An 18,566-nucleotide genomic window follows, 5' to 3' on the forward strand; every position below is an offset into this window, starting at 1 on the left:
AGTGGTGGGGATGCAGATGGTGATCATCATTGGTGGGGATGCAGATGGTGATGGTGATTGGATTAGGGAGGACACTTTTTGAAGGAAATAAAAAGTTTCTGGAAACAAAAAGACAGCTCAGTTGTAGCTCTTGCTGCCCACTCTTCCCCGAAACGATGCCAAGCACAATTCCTGTAATGCACAGACACCTTCCAGCCTGGTGCCTAGGGTGGGAAGTTTTTGCACAGCCATGCTCTGTCCTGTTTGTTGGCTGAAGGGCTGGACACCAAGAGTTGGGTCTTCTGCCCCTTTGAGCTCTGTGAGCAGAACTGGAACCCAGTGTGAGAGGGTTGGGGGAGGTGGTCTGACACCCTGTGTCTTTCTCCTTCAGGCAGATTGGGGGAGCTCGTGGGTGACGCTTTGTAGTACTCCCTGTCCTCATTTGGGGCAAGGTTCTTTTTCTCACCTAGTCTAGAAGAAGCACAGCAAACACACTGTTACAGCTTCAGAGGGGCTTTGACAAGAGATCCTCCTGTGTTACAGCTTCTTTTTCCTCAGTGTAAGTCTATTTTATGAAACAGGGCCTCATAGCTCTGGATGTCACTTACTTAAACAGAATAAAAATAGTTACAGTTTGTATAATTCAATCTACTTCCAAAGGGATAGGAACAAAATTATGTGGTGTTACTCAAGATTCTCATGAATTTTCCGGGGGTTTTCATGACTGGGGAGAACTGGGAGATCGTAGACCAGTGAGCTGGATGTCGACAAAAGAAAAATGTACACACCCAGAGGAAGACGTGCTCACGAGGAGATAGTCACCAGTCAGACCATAGATTGGCTTACAGTTCCTTTTTTCTACTGTGTTATGTACTATTTTCACAAAGCATAGAGGAAACTTATGGTGTTGGACTTTGTAAGTGCGTGATGACTTATTCATTTGCTCACACGGTGCATCCAGGTCCTCCTCTGTGCTGGGCCCTGTGTAGGAGCTTGGTTTAGAGACCACACCATGCTGGGGGTTGCTCAGCTGACACTTCTGGGGCATTTGCATGATGATTTATTTGACCATATTTGTCGTGTGAGTTTAAGTTATAAAATGCATAGACTTTTAGTAGCTTTGTGACAAAATAAAAACCCAAGGTGGGCAAGTAACTATTTAATTTCCTCCACATGCCTGGGCTTCTTGGCAGTGTCCCAAACCTCCAGCTGTGATCTCTGCTCAGACTTGGCTTGTTCTTTGACTCCGCCCCAGGCTGGCTGGAGGTCACATCATTTCTGCTCTTCTGCTCCTCGCTTCCAGTCACTCCATTGCCCACGAGGGCCTCCCGCCATGTCATACAAGTCCACCCCACTTTGTGTCTCCTTCTGAGAGATCCTCCTGCCTAGCTGCCAGGTAGGGGGTCACCTGTGGGACACATGGGGCATGGGGCTCTTCTGCCTACTTCCACCTGAGCAATGCTGTGATTGGTTTATGTGGGTTTGGGCAATGGATGGAAAGGGCAGGTGAGGCTGACCTGTCAGGGTGAGGATGGAGAAAATGAGGACACAGAACTATGTCCCATGGACCATTGTCTTAGTCCAGGCTGCCATAACAAGGCACCATGTACTGGGTGGCTTAAACAAGGAAGTGTATTTCTCATAGTTCTGGAGGATGGGAAGTCTGAGATCAAGGTGCTGATAGATTTGGTTCTTTGGGAGAGCGCTCTTCCTGGCTTATAGAGAGCTGCCTTGTTGCTGCCGTGTCCTCACCTGGTGGGGAGAGAAAGAGAGAGAGAGAGAGGGAGAGAGAAAGCTATCTTGTCTCTCTTCTTATAAAGACACTAATCCCCTTCATGAGGGCTCCAGTGTCATGACCTAATTATGTCCCAAAGACCCCACCTCCTTGTACCATCACTTTGGAGTGGTGGGTTTCAACATATGAATTTAGAGGGAACACAAACATTTGGCCCATAGCCACCACCAACCAACTCATTAGCAGAGCCACCCAGTACAAGCACTGCAAATCAGAGCCAGGGGTGATTTGGATGGATCTGATCAAGTGGTTGGATGCATCCCTGAGCAGGTGAGGAAGAGTGGGAGAGTGGCTCCTCTGTACCTGCCCTAAACCACTGAAAATTGTTGGAAGCCTAGCCTAACGGATGAGAGGTATATTTCTTGAAACTTCTTTTGGGGCTGATGTTAATCTTGATATTATTACTTAGTTCTTATGTGGCCATCTTGTTTTGGAGGAAGTTATGTGACCAACATCTATGCAGTGAGTTTCAGGATGATGGCATACGGTGCAAGGAGGCCCCACTGCAGTTTGTGAAGGAGTTCAGGCCCTCATTTCAGTTGGTATAAACCCAGATAGTTATTCACTATGGAATGAACTTGACATAATGTGTGCTGTCAGCTTTCCCAATTAAACTGTCCATCTGCCTGTTTTTGAATTAAACTTTGCCTGCGGTAGCACATGTACAGTGAATGTCCCTTTCTGGCCTCTTCTGTTTTCTTTGATTGATGGTGTTTTTAGTTCAGTATATGCATAATGAGTATGAGAAATAAAGAGATGTCTGTTGATGCTTAACGAGGAAGACTTTGAGAGTTATTTTGATGGTTCCCTGAACTCTGTAAGTTGTGTAAATCAAAACAATAAATAGGAAAAAAAGAAAAAAGAAAAAAGAAAGGAAAAGAAAAAAGAAATGGCTGAGTGCCTGATGCTACAGAGACCCTGTACTGTATTAGGGGTTTCCTTCCATTTTCTCATGGAAATCTCCTCACAGCCCCATGAGCATGCATTTCCATCTATGTTTACTAGAGAAGGGGATTGAATCAGATCAAAGAGCATCACACCCTCAGAAGTGTTGGTCTCTGTGAGTACAGGTGGTTGTGCATGTGTGTGTGTGTTCACATGTGTGTACAATGCACCCGTGGTGTGTCTAGGGGAGTGTATGGGCATATAGGTGTGCATGTATGTGCCCATGTGTAAGTGTGTGTGTCTGCATGTGTGCATATATACTGAGAAGATGATGGTGACAATGAACTTGTTGGCATTTTCCAATAAGTATATTTATCCCACCCTGTTAAAAGAAAAAAGAGAAAAATATTTGGTTGAACCCATATTGGGCTAAACCTTTAACTACATTTCAGCACTTAACAATGTCAGGACCCTGGTCAAAACCCAGAAAAGTTAAAAGTCAGTGTGTTTTTCACCCTGTTATCTCACCACCAACCAATCAGAAGAAAGCACACACCTTGCAGTCCTCACCCCAAATTTCACCTTTAAAAACTCTTCACTAAAAACCATCGGGTAGGTTGGGTTTTCTGAGCATAAGCCACCCATTCTTCTTGCTTGGCCCTGCAATAAACCTTTGTCTGCTATGAAGAAAAAACGTCAGTATGTTTGGAAGGAGACTGGAGACAGAACGTTTTCTTTAGTTAAGGAACGTCTGCCGTAAAGGCCTGTCCTGGTTACCTAGTACATGTATGAAGGGTTGCTGGGGGAGCTCCTTGGTCAGAGTCTGCTCATTTCCGCCCACCTGGGTCGGACCTTCCCGCCCCTGCTTGCATCGCCCTGGAGAGGCGGCCATCCCCCAAAGCAGGCTGGCGATAACCCCTTTATGCACTGTTGTATTGGGAGGTAGAGCGACTCACGGTAACATGTCACACAGAGCACACGTGGACACAGTCAGTGACCCTTCTACTTCTCTCTTGTCTTCCTTGAGCGTCTGTTTCTGCCAGGTCTCTAATGTTTGCCACCCAAGCCAACAAAACAAAGTCTCCTTGCTAATGTCCTGTCACTCTGGCCTCACCTTGCTCAGCCAGTGGTCACCACATCCATCCCTGCAAACTCAGGTCTTCCTTTCACGGAGACCCTGCATGACTGCGGCACCTCCCCTGTAAACTTCCTTCTGCATTAGTAAATTTCTCCATCACCTCCTTTCCTCCTTTTGAGGAGCTATGCCACCCGTCTCTGTGCCGTGGGGCCATCAGCACCCTCAGAGGGATGGACACGTGTGCAAGCAAAGCCAGTCCAGTCCCCCTTCCGGGAAGGTGACGTGTCAGAGGCGGAGGATGACGGGTCAACTTCTTTGTTGCCGGTGCCCTGGGTGCTCCCTTCGTTGTCTCTTCCAGGTGACTTGACCTGGGAGCATCGCTGCTCCAACCTTTCAGGTGTCTCCTGTCCTGCTGTTTCTATACAGGTATCCAGTATCCTTCAAGTTCCTTTTTTGCTTAAACAGCTAAGATGATTTGCGTTGTTAGAAACCAAAGAACATTAAGTGATGGAAACATCATGAGAATATTACTATAACATATGTTTTCCCAGATCTTTGCTTGTACCTATTAAATAAACTTTAATTTTCCCAACCGTCAAATAAATAACCTGCTGTGAGAAGTACGGCCAGCAAGCTTCCTGATGGATCCACGTTCCCAGTATAGTTCAGCATCTGCTCAAAACAAAGAGGGTGACTGGAAGACAAAGCAGTCACTCACACACACACACACACACACACACACACACACACACACACAATCCTACTATCACACGGCACCTCCACCCAGGGAGGGCGTGGGAGGCCAGGGCAGCCCTCGCTGAAAACTCCTGTTGGAACTGTCAGGCCTGAAAGGGCAGGACCTGTTTCCATGCATCTCTGTTACCTTCTTTGCATTGTTATATCCAACCTGCCACAACTTCTGACAGACTCAACCAGGGTTCTGTCCAGAACTTTATTTTTGTTCTTGCCCAGTGTCCAAGACTCAGCCTCATCTGGCCTCATGCTGGTTCATCTGCTTCGGCCCAGACAACGCAGCCCCACCTTACATATGGTGATCAGCTTATTGGGCCCCTCCCCAGAAGCTCCACAAAGTCAGGTGCATTTCATATTGGAATGGGTATAAAGGATCCTGAGTCTGCTGGCTTGCATATTATATTCTGTTCCTCAACTTTCTTCCCCACGTGTCTTTGCAAAAGCCTAAGGGGCTCCTTAGAGCTGTTGTCACTCCAAGGAACTCACCTTGGAGTCAGGGGTCCCTTTTGGCCTCCTTCCCTAAGATGTGAGGAAACTGGTGACCAGAGGAGTGAGACGTCTGCTCAACATTGGCTGATAAGTTGGGGGCAGAGCCCAGATGAAAAATCAAGGTTTTTTTTTTTTTTTTCTACCATGTATTACACTTTTTATTAATTTAAAAATAATCTCTCAGCCTATAAAGATTGTCCATCTATATGGTTTTACATCCCAGTTCAGGATTGTGCAAAATCTTAGCATAACTGAGATAAATTAATTTGATCTTTCAGGAGAGGGAAGCCAAGTGGGTGCTGACAATATTCCATGAGATTATTTACTGGTCCTCTTTGAGGTCACATCTAAGGATATTCTAGAAAGTAAAGAACAGAGGAAGAATGCAGTAAGAAAGAGACAGATGGCATTTCCTATGTGATATGTGAAGCTGTGGGGATGAGAGGCGATATTTTCCAGTAAAATTGCCCCCAGGGAGGGACCTGGAGGAGATGGGGGTCAGCAGGTTGAGAGGTTTCTGGAAATGTTGAGAATTGGGGGCAGCAAAGGACAGAAGGCTTGACAGGTGTCAGAGGCGTTATTCAGTCCTATGTAGCGCAGAAATGTAATGTTTGATAGTGGTTCTCACCCCAGAATACCTTACTTTATAGACTTGGGGGTGGGGTCCAATAATTTATGTTTCTAACCAGGTTCTGGGTCATGTTGGTGCTGCTGGTCTCACTTGAGAACCTACTGCTTTGTCGCTTTCATCATTATATATTCATCGTGATTCTTGCAATAGGTCTAATGTAAAAGTACTGTTTTGTTTTTACATAGTCCCAGAATTTCTGCAAGAATTCTGACAATATTCCATGAGATTATTTACTCAGAAATTTGCTACTAAAATGTACTGGGTATCATCAATAAATGGCAACCTTGTTATTTTAATCATGATTATTATTTCTATATCCTATTGAATTTCAGACCTCAAAGAGATGCAAGAAAAAGACACACCAGTGTCAACTCACAAATACAAATTTGCTTGAAAACCTAATAAAAAAGTAATTGGACTTGAGGTATAAAAAAAAGACATGCAAGAAGACAGAAGTTCAAAAATTTCAAAGTTCAAGTCTTCCTGATTTTCCCGACCCGGTTTGTAGACGTGCCCTGCAGACATGGTGACTTTGCTTCTCTGACCACAAATCAGAGCACAGCGTGCAGAATGATGTAGGGTGTTTCAACCTGCTCTTCGGAAACAATCAGCAGTATTGGTTAAACCCACTCCCTTCCTGGCAGCTGCCAGGACCTCCCAGCCTATTTCCCTTCCCTTTGTGGTGTTGGAGGTCTGGGATCTTGTCTGAGAGCCCCTCATGGGCCTTCAGCTGTCTGCTCCCTTACCCGTGGACCCAGCACCCCTCAGTGGAGGGAAGGAGCCTGGGGTAGAGGAGGGTCGTCTGCAGGGGTGCATGGGAAGGAAGAGGAGGGACCACCTCCCACCTGCCCGAAAGCAGAAACAGGATGAACACAGGGGTCTTGTTCCCGGGACCCAAAGACCCCTCAGCTCTTAGCTTTCTGAAGGGGCTCTTTCCTACCTCATCAGGAATAACAATGAATCCTGCATACCTGTGCAGATGGGAGAACCTCTGTGGGCAGTTTGGTGGCCCTGGAGCTGAGTCTCTTGCTACTGATTGGCTTTGGGGTACTCTCAATACTGGTTGCACATTAGAATATCCCGAGATGCTTTAAACATCCTTGTCCTGGCCATGCCTTGTGTTCCAGTGCCAGAGATTTTGATTTGGTTGATCTGAGTGGGTGGGATGTGGACACTTAAAAAAGAAAAAAAAAAAACTTAATAGAGGATTCCAGTGTGTAGTGGGGAACTACTGCTGGTTCTTGAAAGCTGGTCCCAGGACCAGCAGGGTCAGTATCACCTGAGAAGTCGATAGAAATGTAGATTCCGGTCCTCACCATAGACACGCTGAACCAGAAACTCTGGGGGCAGTGGCCAGCCAGCTGTGGTTTCAGACACCCCAGTTCATTCTGATGGGCACGGCTGAGGACCACGATGTTGATGTGGATGGATAAGAGGCCTCATGGAAACAGAACATCATGAAGCTCAAGGAGATGTTGGAACAATACACGGAACCTTTGAGTGGAAACAATAATACTTTTGACACTAACATTCCCTGTTTACCTTAAATAGCATCTCTCTGCTGTATCCTTATTGTCAGTAGAGATGATGGCTCCACACCTTCAACACATGAGGTCATGTGAGCCTTCGTGGGGATAAATAACTGATACAAGGTCAGACAGCCAACCGGTCTTGGAGCTGTGATTCAAGTCCTGGCTTGTGTGATTAGCTAAACTCTTTAACCTCTGCTGCGCTTGCCCTGTCCGCCACCCTAAGAGTGCAGCTCTTGGGAGAGGGGTCCTTGTCTTGCTCATGGTGAGCCCTTCCTGCTCCCCGGCACCCTGGCTTCTAGAGCTGCCCTGTCCAGTAGGGTAGCCGCTGGAAATGTGACCAGGCCAAACTGAGATGTGCTGTAAGGATAAAATACACACTGGGTTTAGACTTAGTATAAAATAAAGACCATTAATATTATATATATATGTTTATATGTGTGTGTGTACATATATATATATATGAAATGATAACATTTTGGACATGTTTGGCTAAAAATATGTTATTAGCTTGATCTGTTTCTTTTTACACTTTTGATGTTGCTACTGGAACGTCACATATGCGGTTCACATTGTACGGCTACTGGGTGGCACCCTTCTGGACAGGAGATGCTCAGAATAGGATTATTGGAGAATTGCTCGACTATAACAGTCCATTTGCACAAGGTGAGTCCTTGAGAATCCGAGTCACGAGACTGCACATTGGTGCAGCTGAGGGAGACGTCGGCAGGTGAGAAGGAGGGAGGGCAGCTATGGAGAGAGTGTGATATGGTTGTGGGAAGGGGAGGTGGCGCCTCAGACTTGGCCCTGCTGCCTTGCTAAGTGACCCAGGGAGTCACAAGGAGCCGGGCAATGAGAGATGGGGAGGGATGGAGCGATGGAGACCTGCTTCCCACCTGCCTCTCACGTGGACAGATGCCAGTTCCTGCAAGGTCACGGGCAGCCAAGGGCTCTCTTCCAACCCTCCCTCCCCCAGTTCACGGCTGTGCAGCCCCTTAGGCTCCATGCTACATCGTGATGGTTCTAGCTTACCCTGCTGAAAGCGGTGAAGTCCTGATTTAGAAAACAAGATCCCTGGCAGTGTTAGGCAATTGGGTACCACACGTGAATCCAACTTAATCAACTCTCCTATGAGGCCCTGTGATAAGAATCTCGCCTGCCCCCTAGCCAGCTGTATTTCTGGGAAGTTGGTGTTAGCTGACACCCTTAGGAGCAGGAGTTTCAGAAACTTCACAGATGGCTCTGAGTTCTCTAAAACCCTGAGGAACCTTGGGGCTTTCTGTCAAATAAATATAAAAAAATATGTTTCTGCATGGCCAGGCAGCTTAGAAAAATGTTTGCCAGCCCTTCAACATGTCAGCAGCCATCCCCCTGCTTCCCAGTGTCTAAGGAACAATATGTCAGAGGCTTTCTGCCTCAGAGCTGGAGATGGGAACCACTCAGGGCTGGATGTTTGGTTTTTGTATATTTCTTTACTTCAATCTCTTTTCTTGCCTCAAGAGCACAGGCTTGTATCAAGTTGCTGGACTAACAGTTCTCTTTGGAGGCAGGGAGGCCTTAGTGGGATGTGAGTAGAGACCCTAGGACACAGAATGTCCAGTTTGAAGCATTTGGACAGTTGCTTGGGGGTGCCAGTGAGGGAAGGGAACCAAGATGGTGGACTGTCCCCCAACACATGCCAGCCTTGGGACAGGGCCCGTACTCTGATCATTGTCTCGAATCTCAGAGAACCCGTAGGGTAAGTGCTATTATCTCTGTCCTACAAACAGGAGATCACAGTTTCCCGTCCTTGCATGACTCACCAGGACCACACATTGGCACAAAAGTCTGCTGAGCCCACAGCTGAGGTCACTGCAGGATGTGTGCTGGGCCCTGGGAAACGGGAGGAGAAGGTGAGTCCTGTCCTAAATGCCAACCCCTGTGCCCGGCAGATGACCCACCTGCGGGAGGCACCTGCAGCAGATGCTGCAGGGCTGTGGGACCAGTGTGGACCAGACAGGGCAGGACACAGAGAAAATGTGTATTTTAGATCCCGAACTCCACAAACCAACACTCCTGAGGCCCAGGATGGCCCTCAGAGCTCCAGACGGAAAAAAAGCAGCTAAGAATGCAGTAAACTTACATTTGTCTTGGGATCTAAGAGCGTGATCTGTTCTACAAAATAAGTTAGAAAAGGACAGAAATCCCCAGATACCTCATGTTACTCTGGGCCAACAGTCCATGAGGACGACCAGGCTAAGATAACTTCGGCAATGCCTGCTTCAGCAAAATTCCACATTGGGCTGTTTCAGGCTGCTTCCCCTGTCTCAGTTCTCCCAGAAATCTTTCCAGCTCAGAGCAGGAAGGGCAGGGTTTGAGTATCAGAGGACAATGACCCTGACCCTAACCCCAATCCTAGCTCTGGCAGGGGGAAGTGAGATGCAGCATAAATTAAGACCAGTGAGAGCTGATTATTCAGGCTAAAAGTGACTGGAGACGGAACTGTGGCACTTTTTTCTTTGCTAAATAAAGTTAATGTATGTATTTTTTACTTGCTCTGTGGTTAATAGAGCAAACTACTTTTTCTATAACCTTTGCTCTACTTCCACTAACCACTGAAAAATTTCTTAATGTGCTAACACATTAAAATACATCTCTACCCAACCCCGAGGGCAGACCGTGACAGTGCTGTTTTCCAGAAATGCCAACGGCAATATTTCTGGTTCCACAGGCTCTTCTAGAGCCTTGCCCCTCCCCACCAGGATGTCAGGGAGGGCTGCTCTGTCCCATCCCCAGGTGCCCCCCGCAGGGTCCACGCAGGCCTCACACGTCCCTGCCCTGATCCAGACCCAGTCACAGAGCAGTCTTTGGAAATGCATTGGTCTGCTCTGGCTGCCATAACAAAACCACAGGCTGGGTGACTTACACATCACAGAGTTACTGACTCACTCTCCTGGAGGCCAGAAGTCTGAGATCGCGGCGTGGGCAGGCCACACTCCCCCTGAAGGCGCTAGGGAAGAATCAGCTGCTGGCTGGCCTCTCTCTTAGCTTCTGATAATTGCCTGGCTTGTGACAGCATCCCTCCAGGCTTCGCGTGTTGATTTCCTGTGTATGTGTATGTGTGTGTGCATGTGTGTGTGTCTGTCTCTAAATGTCCCCTTTTGTATAAGGACACCTGTCCTATTGGATTGGGACCTGCCCAGCTTCAGTGTGGCCTCATCCTAATTACATCTGCAATGGCCCTTTCTCCAAATACAGTTGTATTCGGAGGAGCTGGGGGTTAAGGCTTTAGTGTGTGAATTTGGGGAGGACACAGTTCAGCCCACAACAGAAGCACTGCCTCTTCCTATTAGGAACTGTGGTCCCCACCTCAGCCCTGGAGTCCCAGCCCCCATGTGGCCTCCACCTCCTCCACTTCCCTGCACAAACGCTGAGGTGCCTGGTCCTGGCAGCTTGGCCTGGGGTCTTGGTTCCTGCACCTCTCCTGCTCCATCCCCTTCCCGCTGCATTTTCCAGTTCCCCACAAGTTGAGTGCACCTGCCTGGGTCTGGAATCGGCTCAAGATTTCTCCAAAACTCTGCCTCCTGTGGACATTGGAAAGAATTGTCCCTCTGACTGGTCCCCTCTGGGTTGCACCCACTGTTGAACCCCCTGCCCCCTGATTCTGGACCAGACCTGAAGGCCGGGTGCTGCTCTCAGCTGCCCACACAGGGGCCCCAGCCTCAGGGTTTGTGCCATCCAGCTGGGCAAATCCAGGGCCAATCCTGCCCAACTCCGTCTGCCAGGCTGGGACTAAGGCAGCCAAAGCCCCTGACAGATTCCGGGCCAGATGATGGATGTCAGGGGTCTCAAACTTTAAGGAAGCTAAATGGCTCTGGCACTCAGCAACCTTTTGTGTCTGTCCTGATATAAACACCAGGGAAGGCACTTGAAGTGCCTGAGTCCATCAGTAGTTTGAGTTGCTGTTCTTTGCCAAGGGCTGGATGTCATTCCTGCCTGAGCTCACTGACTCCTCTGGAAGGTGCTGCAGTTGTCCACATCCCCCAGGAGGGAATTCAGGATAAGGGAGGGTCGTCGTGGAGCCTGGGCTCAGCTACAGGTGAGCACAGAGCCAATATTTGGCCAGTACTCCCTCTGCTACACCTAGATCTTCCCTCAGCCCGAGCATCTGTCTGGGCCCTGCTCCCAGCAAAGAGGCCAGCATGAGACTCTCCAAACGTTTCAGCCCTGCTCCCCTCACACCCGCTGACGGCACCTCCCCTCGGGTAGGTCTGTTTAGCCCGAGTGGCTGAGGAGGGGCGCACAGGACACAGCTCACCGGGCGAGGCCCTGCTCCTGGGTCGGCCACCCATCCCTGGTGGCGCCACACTGCCCTGCCTCCCTGCCTGGACCATTTTGGAGCAAATCTCCTTTCCCCACATCTCGAGGGCGTTTCCACCTTTACAGAGACAGGAGCGGCTCTGAGCACTCGGGATTGGATGCCTGTCAGCCTGCAGCAGAAATTCGTCTTCAGGTGGGGAGAGGAGCACAGCTTGTAACACTGCGGTGGGAAGAGGGATTGAGAGAACCTTTCTCACCCTGACAGGGAGGAAGGGCGGGTGATGGGGAGGGAAGGGAGAGAGGGGCCCAGAGCCCCGGGGGGGGGTGCTACACGTCCCCATCCCTGCCCTGCGGCACCTGCCTCCCTGTCTCGTGGGCAAGTGGAGGGAACCGAGGCAGCACCACCAGCTGGCAAAGCAGGAGTGCCAGAGATCTGCCAGGCGAGAGCTGAGAGTCCTGGGCTCATGCACTATCTCATGTTGTCCTCATCACGCCTCTGGGAAGCAGGTCTGTCACTACTCCAGTCCTAAGGATGAAGACACTGAATACCAGAGGTGTTCAATTGAGGGAACAGGTGGAGAGATCGTAGGTACAACTAGGGAACAAAAACCGTCTTCTTCAATGCAGTGATGTCCGTGCTTGTGTGAAGCCCGAGAGGCTCTGCACCCGTGAGGACCACCTCTCAGGAGACCCAGTCCCCCCCGCGCACAGGAGTTTCTCTTTTCCCTGGGATGCCGCCCCACGCAACCTCAAGGGAGTCTGAGCGGTGGCTACGGTGAGTGTGCTTTGCTCTCAGCATCCCATCAGCTGCCTTCGATCAGGAAATGATCTTCCCGTGAGGATTTTGCAAACCAAACAGTCGTCACATTAGACAACAGAAGTAGGGAACTGAAATAGATAGCTAGTGGGAAGCAGCCGCATAGCACAGGGAGATCAGCTCGGTGCTTTGTGACCACCTAGAGGGGTGGGATGGGAAGGGTGGGAGGGAGATGCAAGAGGGAGGAGATATGGTGATGTATGTATATGTATAGCTGATTCACTTTGTTATACAGCAGAAACTCACACACCATTGTAAAGCAATTATACTCCAATAAAGATGTTTAAAAAAAAAAAAAAGGAAGTAGGGAACTAGGCTGACCTTGCTTCCATGAGGATTCTCTCCAGGATCAGATAGGAGAGGACCAAGGGCAAAGGATAACAGAAAAATCTAACATATCTGAAACTCTGTGCAAAGCCAACAAGATAAGATTTTCTAGAAGACTCCCATTTAGTTAGCGTGGGATTCGGGGCATCAAGTGACTGCTGTGAACATAGGCACGCTGAGCCCATCCTTGTCCCAAAGCACGGGCTCGAGTGTGTCTGAAATTGACACCAGTCAATCAGGAAGATATCCTTTCATTTGACCATCAGAGATGTGGACAGAAACAAAATGCATCTATTCCTTTAAATCACATAAGGGAAGAGTGCGCATTCTGGGAACCCGGCTGCCAGTGGGGTTTGGTGTGGAGAACCGGGAGTTAGCTTACCAGCCCAGGGCAGCTGAAGGGCCTGGTAGTCAGACCACAAAGGAAGGCTGGCCGCCCTGCACACAGTTGGCAGAGGGTGGTGCCAGTGGGGCAAGTGGATGGTGGGATGCATGGGGTTGGGACCACCGGCCTCGGCTCCGACATCTCTGAATCACAGCAGGTGTGTGGGTGGGGGGCATCCCCAAGTCCCAGAGCCTCTCCCTAGACCTCGACTCCCACTGCCCTGGTCTGGTAAGGGGCCCATCGCCTCCTTTTGCCTCCCTCCTCCTCCTCATCCATGACTGCTGAGAACCTTAGTGCTTCTTTTGATGTTTCCTGTTATTTTCCTTGTCATCCTGGGTCCCTGGCAGTTTATTTTATTTTCCTTTGTTAGAACCTTTTGATTTTTCAGAGAACACTAGCCAAGTGTCTGGAGATGCTGTGAGCAGTGATTGCAGGGGAACAGCACTGCTTCGAGCCCATTAGCTACAGTTGCTAGGCTGGCTTCTACTGCCTGTCACACACACGCGCACACGCACACACACACACACACACACACACACACACACACACACACACACACAGAGAAACCCTGTGAAAGCCTGGGTAAACACTATTAGCCCTAAACAAATGATGATAGTGAAATCAGCCCTAAGCTGCAGGCTAATGGAATGATACATTCATTGTGCTGGGGAAGAACAAGGAAAAAGAGTGGGACCCGTGCCACATTTCATTAGCCAGTGGAGTTATGCAGAAATGGCACCGGGTACCAACTGGCTTTTTGTTTCCTAGAAGCTGTCTGCTGCTTCGGCAGGGCAGGGCTCAGGTGGTAATGCTGGCTCTTCTGAGAGCTGGTACCCACAGATGCAAGGTTGTAGGACAGCTGTCTTGGATTCCTCCTTCTGGCAGCTTCCTATGTCTGCCTCTGGCATTTGGAGGCTGTCAAAATGCTCATGGGGAGCAGAGGAAATTCATTTGGAAGTGGGCAAACTAGAGCCGGCACCGAGCGTCAGTAATGTCTGAATCCTCCCAATGGAGGTGGCATTCCGATGAGCAACACCCCAGCTCAAGGACAGTCACGGGCACTGTTTCCACCTCCTCAGTGTGGGAGGCACAGGCTGAACTTAAGATCTGTTGATACACTGATGCTTAAAGAAATAGAGCAGTGTTTCAATTGGGCACAAAAGGAAAAACTTGCCTCACCTTCCCTGAATGAGCTTAGGGAGCATTTTAGAAAGTGTTGAGGACACAGGCTGAAGAGTTATCCAAAGGCATATACCCTACAGGCAGGGTCTTCCATTAAAGAAAGATACATCACTATCCTTTCCTATTTTCCATTGACAACTGAAAACCTGGCCTGTCCAACGGCCTCCGTGACCCTTTCTTCATGACACCCTGTTGCTCCATCCTCTATAGGAGTTGTAATCTGGAGATAAATAAGAGAATAACATTGAAAACTGCAATGAATTTTTCTCAGTGGGACACAAGTTCTGGAGGGCTGAAAAGATACATCTCAGCCTCCTTCTGGCTCAAAGTTCCTAGACCCTGTAATTTGGGGAGTCAGTCTCTTTCCTGGGCCACACACTGATAATGACTTTCTGCTACATGGTTCCCACTGACGGCACGGATGCACACAACATGTAAAATTCCACATGCTCCTGTAACCGGGGGCGTGTGCTGTAGGGGATCCCATGGGATTTGACCAATCAAATATTTCTGCAACACGTCATTCTGTGGTCCTCCCTTGCCACCCGCTTTGAAGTTTCCTCCTTTGAGGTCCCTTCTTCAGAATTACGTGACTTCTCAGACTCAGAGGGAAACCGCGTTTGCCCAGCTGGGGCACCTGAGGCCGTGGAGTGCTCTGGACCACGTTCCTGCTGCACAGATGCATCGCTCTGGTTGCGGGCATCCAGTGATGAGCTCACTTCCTACTTAGATCACTCAGCCTATGGTTTGTTCTATGTCTCTGTCTCCTTTTTTTTTAAAGAAATGATTGGGGAATACAACCGTTTTTCAGTGAGAATCAAACTTTTTATTTATTTATTTATTTTTGGCTGTGTTGGGTCTTCGTTTCTGTGCGAGGGCTTCCTCTAGTTGCGGCGAGCGGGGCCCACTCTTCATCGCGGTGCGCAGGCCTCTCATTATCGCGGCCTCTCTTGTTGCGGGGCACAGGCTCCAGACACGCAGGCTCAGTAGTTGTGGCACATGGGCTTCAGTAGTTGTGGCTCACGGGCTCTAGAACGCAGGCTCAGTACTTCTGGCGCACGGGCTTAGTTGCTCCACGGCATGTGGGATCCTCCCAGACCAGGGCTCAAACCCATGTGCCCTGCATTAGCAGGCAGATTCTCAACCACTGCGCCACCAGGGAAGTCCCTCTGTCTCCTTTTTACACTGAGCATAACTGTTCTGTGCCTTGTACTCTAGGGTCCTAGTTCTAGCCCTTGAGATAACAGAAATCAAACTAAGATTATTCTTTATTCTGCATAAGAGATTTTTTTCCTCCTCAGTCCTTAGTCATTTAGAGGCCAAATAAAAATGATTCTGATAGAATTTGGATCAAAATCATCACTCCTCTTTACAGTCAGGTAATGGTGTAGCTTTAAGCCACAGGTTACAAATAATGTCAAGCCCACAGATTCCTGGGCGTGGCTGAGATTAGCCATCTTCCTTCAGTTCCATATCCGGTTCTTGGAACCCCTAGATTTCAGGGGTCAGGGAGACAGCAGCTATACTTCTCTTGGGCCTGAAACTAAGCCGGTAGCTTCTGAAGCCATTGTGTGACTCAGTAATGCACTCTTACAGAACACAGACCCTATGTCCTAATGGAAAATTACTGAATATTGAATACCTGAAAATCCATCCCAGGTTATGGCCCCTGGAGGCAATGATCATATAGTCTCCTGACTCTTTCATCCTCTTGGCTCCTCAGCACAATTCCAGCAAATCTTTCCCTTGCAGCACAACTGTTTTCTTTCCCCCAAACTTGTCCCAGCCCGTCTAAGTATCTCTAACACGTGGAATTGAACGCGAACAGAATGATAGTCCAGGCGGAGGCTGCTGAGTCTGGAAATGATGCTTAAGCCTCCTCTCACTGGCATATTATTGCCAGGAAACATACTGAATTAGAATATTATCACCTCGCAAGGCACTGAGCACTGGATCCAAGGAGGCTAAGATATAAAGCTAGGGAGTTCACACCAGGGACTCCAATGTGGGTCATGGAGATAAGGAGACACTGCTGAGAGCCACGTGGAGATCAGCGAGCCCAGCACAGGTGACACCAAAGAGGGGGATGGGCATCCATGTTTGTGAGTCATCGTGCAGGGCTGGCACCTTATGCCCTGAGGCCGTGTTTGTCCACAGCCGCGGGTGTGAGTGCGCTATTATCTCCAGTTTACAAAGCAGGAAACGAAGTTCAGAGAGGATAGGAACTGTCCCAAAGTCACAGCCCAGATTCAAACTCCGCTGGGCATTGCTTTGAAAGCCTGCGTGAACACTTAAAGTACTTTGAGTTATTTTTGGTCGCTGGCCTGTATTTATAGAATGCTTAACATCCTAACATCAGGCTGCTGGAGACCACACGAGATCCCTCAGCGACTTTGCATATGGTACTGGCACAAAAACAGAAATATAGATCAATAGAACAGGATAGAAACCCCAGAGATAAACCCACGCACCTATGGTCACCTTATCTTTGATAAAGGAAGCAAGCATATACAGTGGAGAAAAGACAGCCTCTTCAATAAGTGGTTCTGGGAAAACTGGACAGATACATGTAAAAGTATGAAATTAGAACACTCCCTAACACCATACACAAAAATAAACTCAAAATGGATTAAAGACCTAAATGTAAGGCCAGACACTATCAAACTCTTAGAGGAAAACATAGGCAGAACACTCTATGACATACAACACAGCAAGATCCTTTTTGACCCAGCTCCTAGAGAAATGGAAATAAAAACAAAAATAAACAAATGGGACCTAATGAAACTTAAAAGCTTTTGCACAGCAAAGGAAACCATAAACAAGACCAAAAGACAACCCTCAGAATGGGAGAAAATATTTGCAAATGAAGCAACTGACAAAGGATTAATCTCCAAGATTTACAAGCAGCTCATGCAGCTCAATAACAAAAAAACAAACAATCCAATCCAAAAATGGGCAGAAGACCTAAATAGACATTTCTCCAAAGAAGACATACAGATTGCCAACAAACACATGAAAGAATGCTCAACATCACTAATCATTAGAGAAATGCAAATCAAAACTACATTGTGGTATCACCTCACACCGGTCAGAATGGCCATCATCAGAAAATCTGCAAACAATAAATGCTGGAGAGGGTGTGGAGAAAAGGGAACACTCTTGCACTGTTGGTGGGAATGTAAATTGATACAGCCACTATGGAGAACAGTATGGAGGTTCCTTAAAAAACTAAAAATAGAACTACCATACGACCCAGCAATCCCACTACTGGGCATATACCCTGAGAAAACCATAATTCAAAAAGAGTCATGTACCAAAATGTTCATTGCAGCTCTATTTACAATAGCCAGGACATGGAAGCAACCTAAGTGTCCATCATCGGATGAATGGATAAAGAAGATGTGCCACATATATACAATGGAATATTACTCAGCCATAAAAAGAAATGAAATGGAGGTATTTGTAGTGAGGTGGATGGAGTTAGAGTCTGTCATACAGAGTGAAGTAAGTCAGAAAGAGAAAAACAAATACAGTATGCTAACACATATATATGGAATCTAAGAAAAAAAAAGAAAAAAGGTCATGAAGAACCTAGTGGTAAGACGGGAATAAAGACACAGACCTACTAGAGAATGGACTTGAGGATATGGGGAGGGGGAGGGGTGAGATGTGACAGGGTGAGAGAGTGTCATGGACATATATACACTACCAAATGTAAAATAGATAGCTAGTGGGAAGCAGCCGCATAGCACAGGGAGATCAGCTCGGTGCTTTGTGACCACCTAGAGGGGTGGGATAGGGAGGGTGGGAGGGAGGGAGATGCAAGAGGGAAGAGATATGGGAACATATGTATATGTATAACTGATTCACTTTGTTATAAAGCAGAAACTAACACACCATTGTAAAGCAATTATGCTCCAATAAAGATGTTAAAAAAAAAAATCCTATACGTTTCTGGAGCCATCTTCCCCTGAGTGTTTTTGGAAATCTAAATGAGATACTACTCTTCTAGAGTAAGGAGCCAAGGGCCTTTCCCCAAACCATTAATGATCCTTTGAGGGTCTGTGGTTTCCTCAGTTACGTTGAGTTTTCCACGGAATTTCCCACCTCCACTCTGCAACTTTGCTTCAGTGAGTGTGAAATTCTGTCCACTTGAATTCAGCTAAAAAGCTGATTACAGTGCCGCTTTCACTTCCCTTCCAGCCAAAATGTCACTAACAGAAGGTATTGTAGAGAGAGGTTTTGCTGAAGTTAGGGTGAAAATGGAGGTGGTTTGGGGATGTTGCATCATAAAAGCCAAAACTACACAACTTAGCATTGACACCATCACTCCTAGAGGTTGCCCAGCTATTCCTGTTGCCAAGAATTTCTCCCTAGCTGTATTTCTTCTCAAGCCCTATCACCAGAGATGAAGCCT

General features: G+C 47.9%; 1 long non-coding RNA gene across 1 annotated transcript; it reads right to left on the bottom strand.

The window, feature by feature from the left end:
• Positions 1-1,024: 1,024 nt before the first annotated feature.
• Positions 1,025-10,846, bottom strand: LOC309666143. The gene is made up of 3 exons (XR_014266933.1): positions 10,068-10,846; positions 4,346-4,409; positions 1,025-1,731 (listed from the first exon to the last, which is right to left on the bottom strand). It is a non-coding gene; the product is annotated as an uncharacterized lncRNA (long non-coding RNA).
• Between the last annotated feature and the right edge of the window lie 7,720 nt (positions 10,847-18,566).

Source organism: Balaenoptera physalus (assembly GCF_965194825.1).
Source record: "Balaenoptera physalus genome assembly, chromosome: 8".
NCBI classification, from domain to species: Eukaryota; Metazoa; Chordata; class Mammalia; order Artiodactyla; family Balaenopteridae; genus Balaenoptera; species Balaenoptera physalus.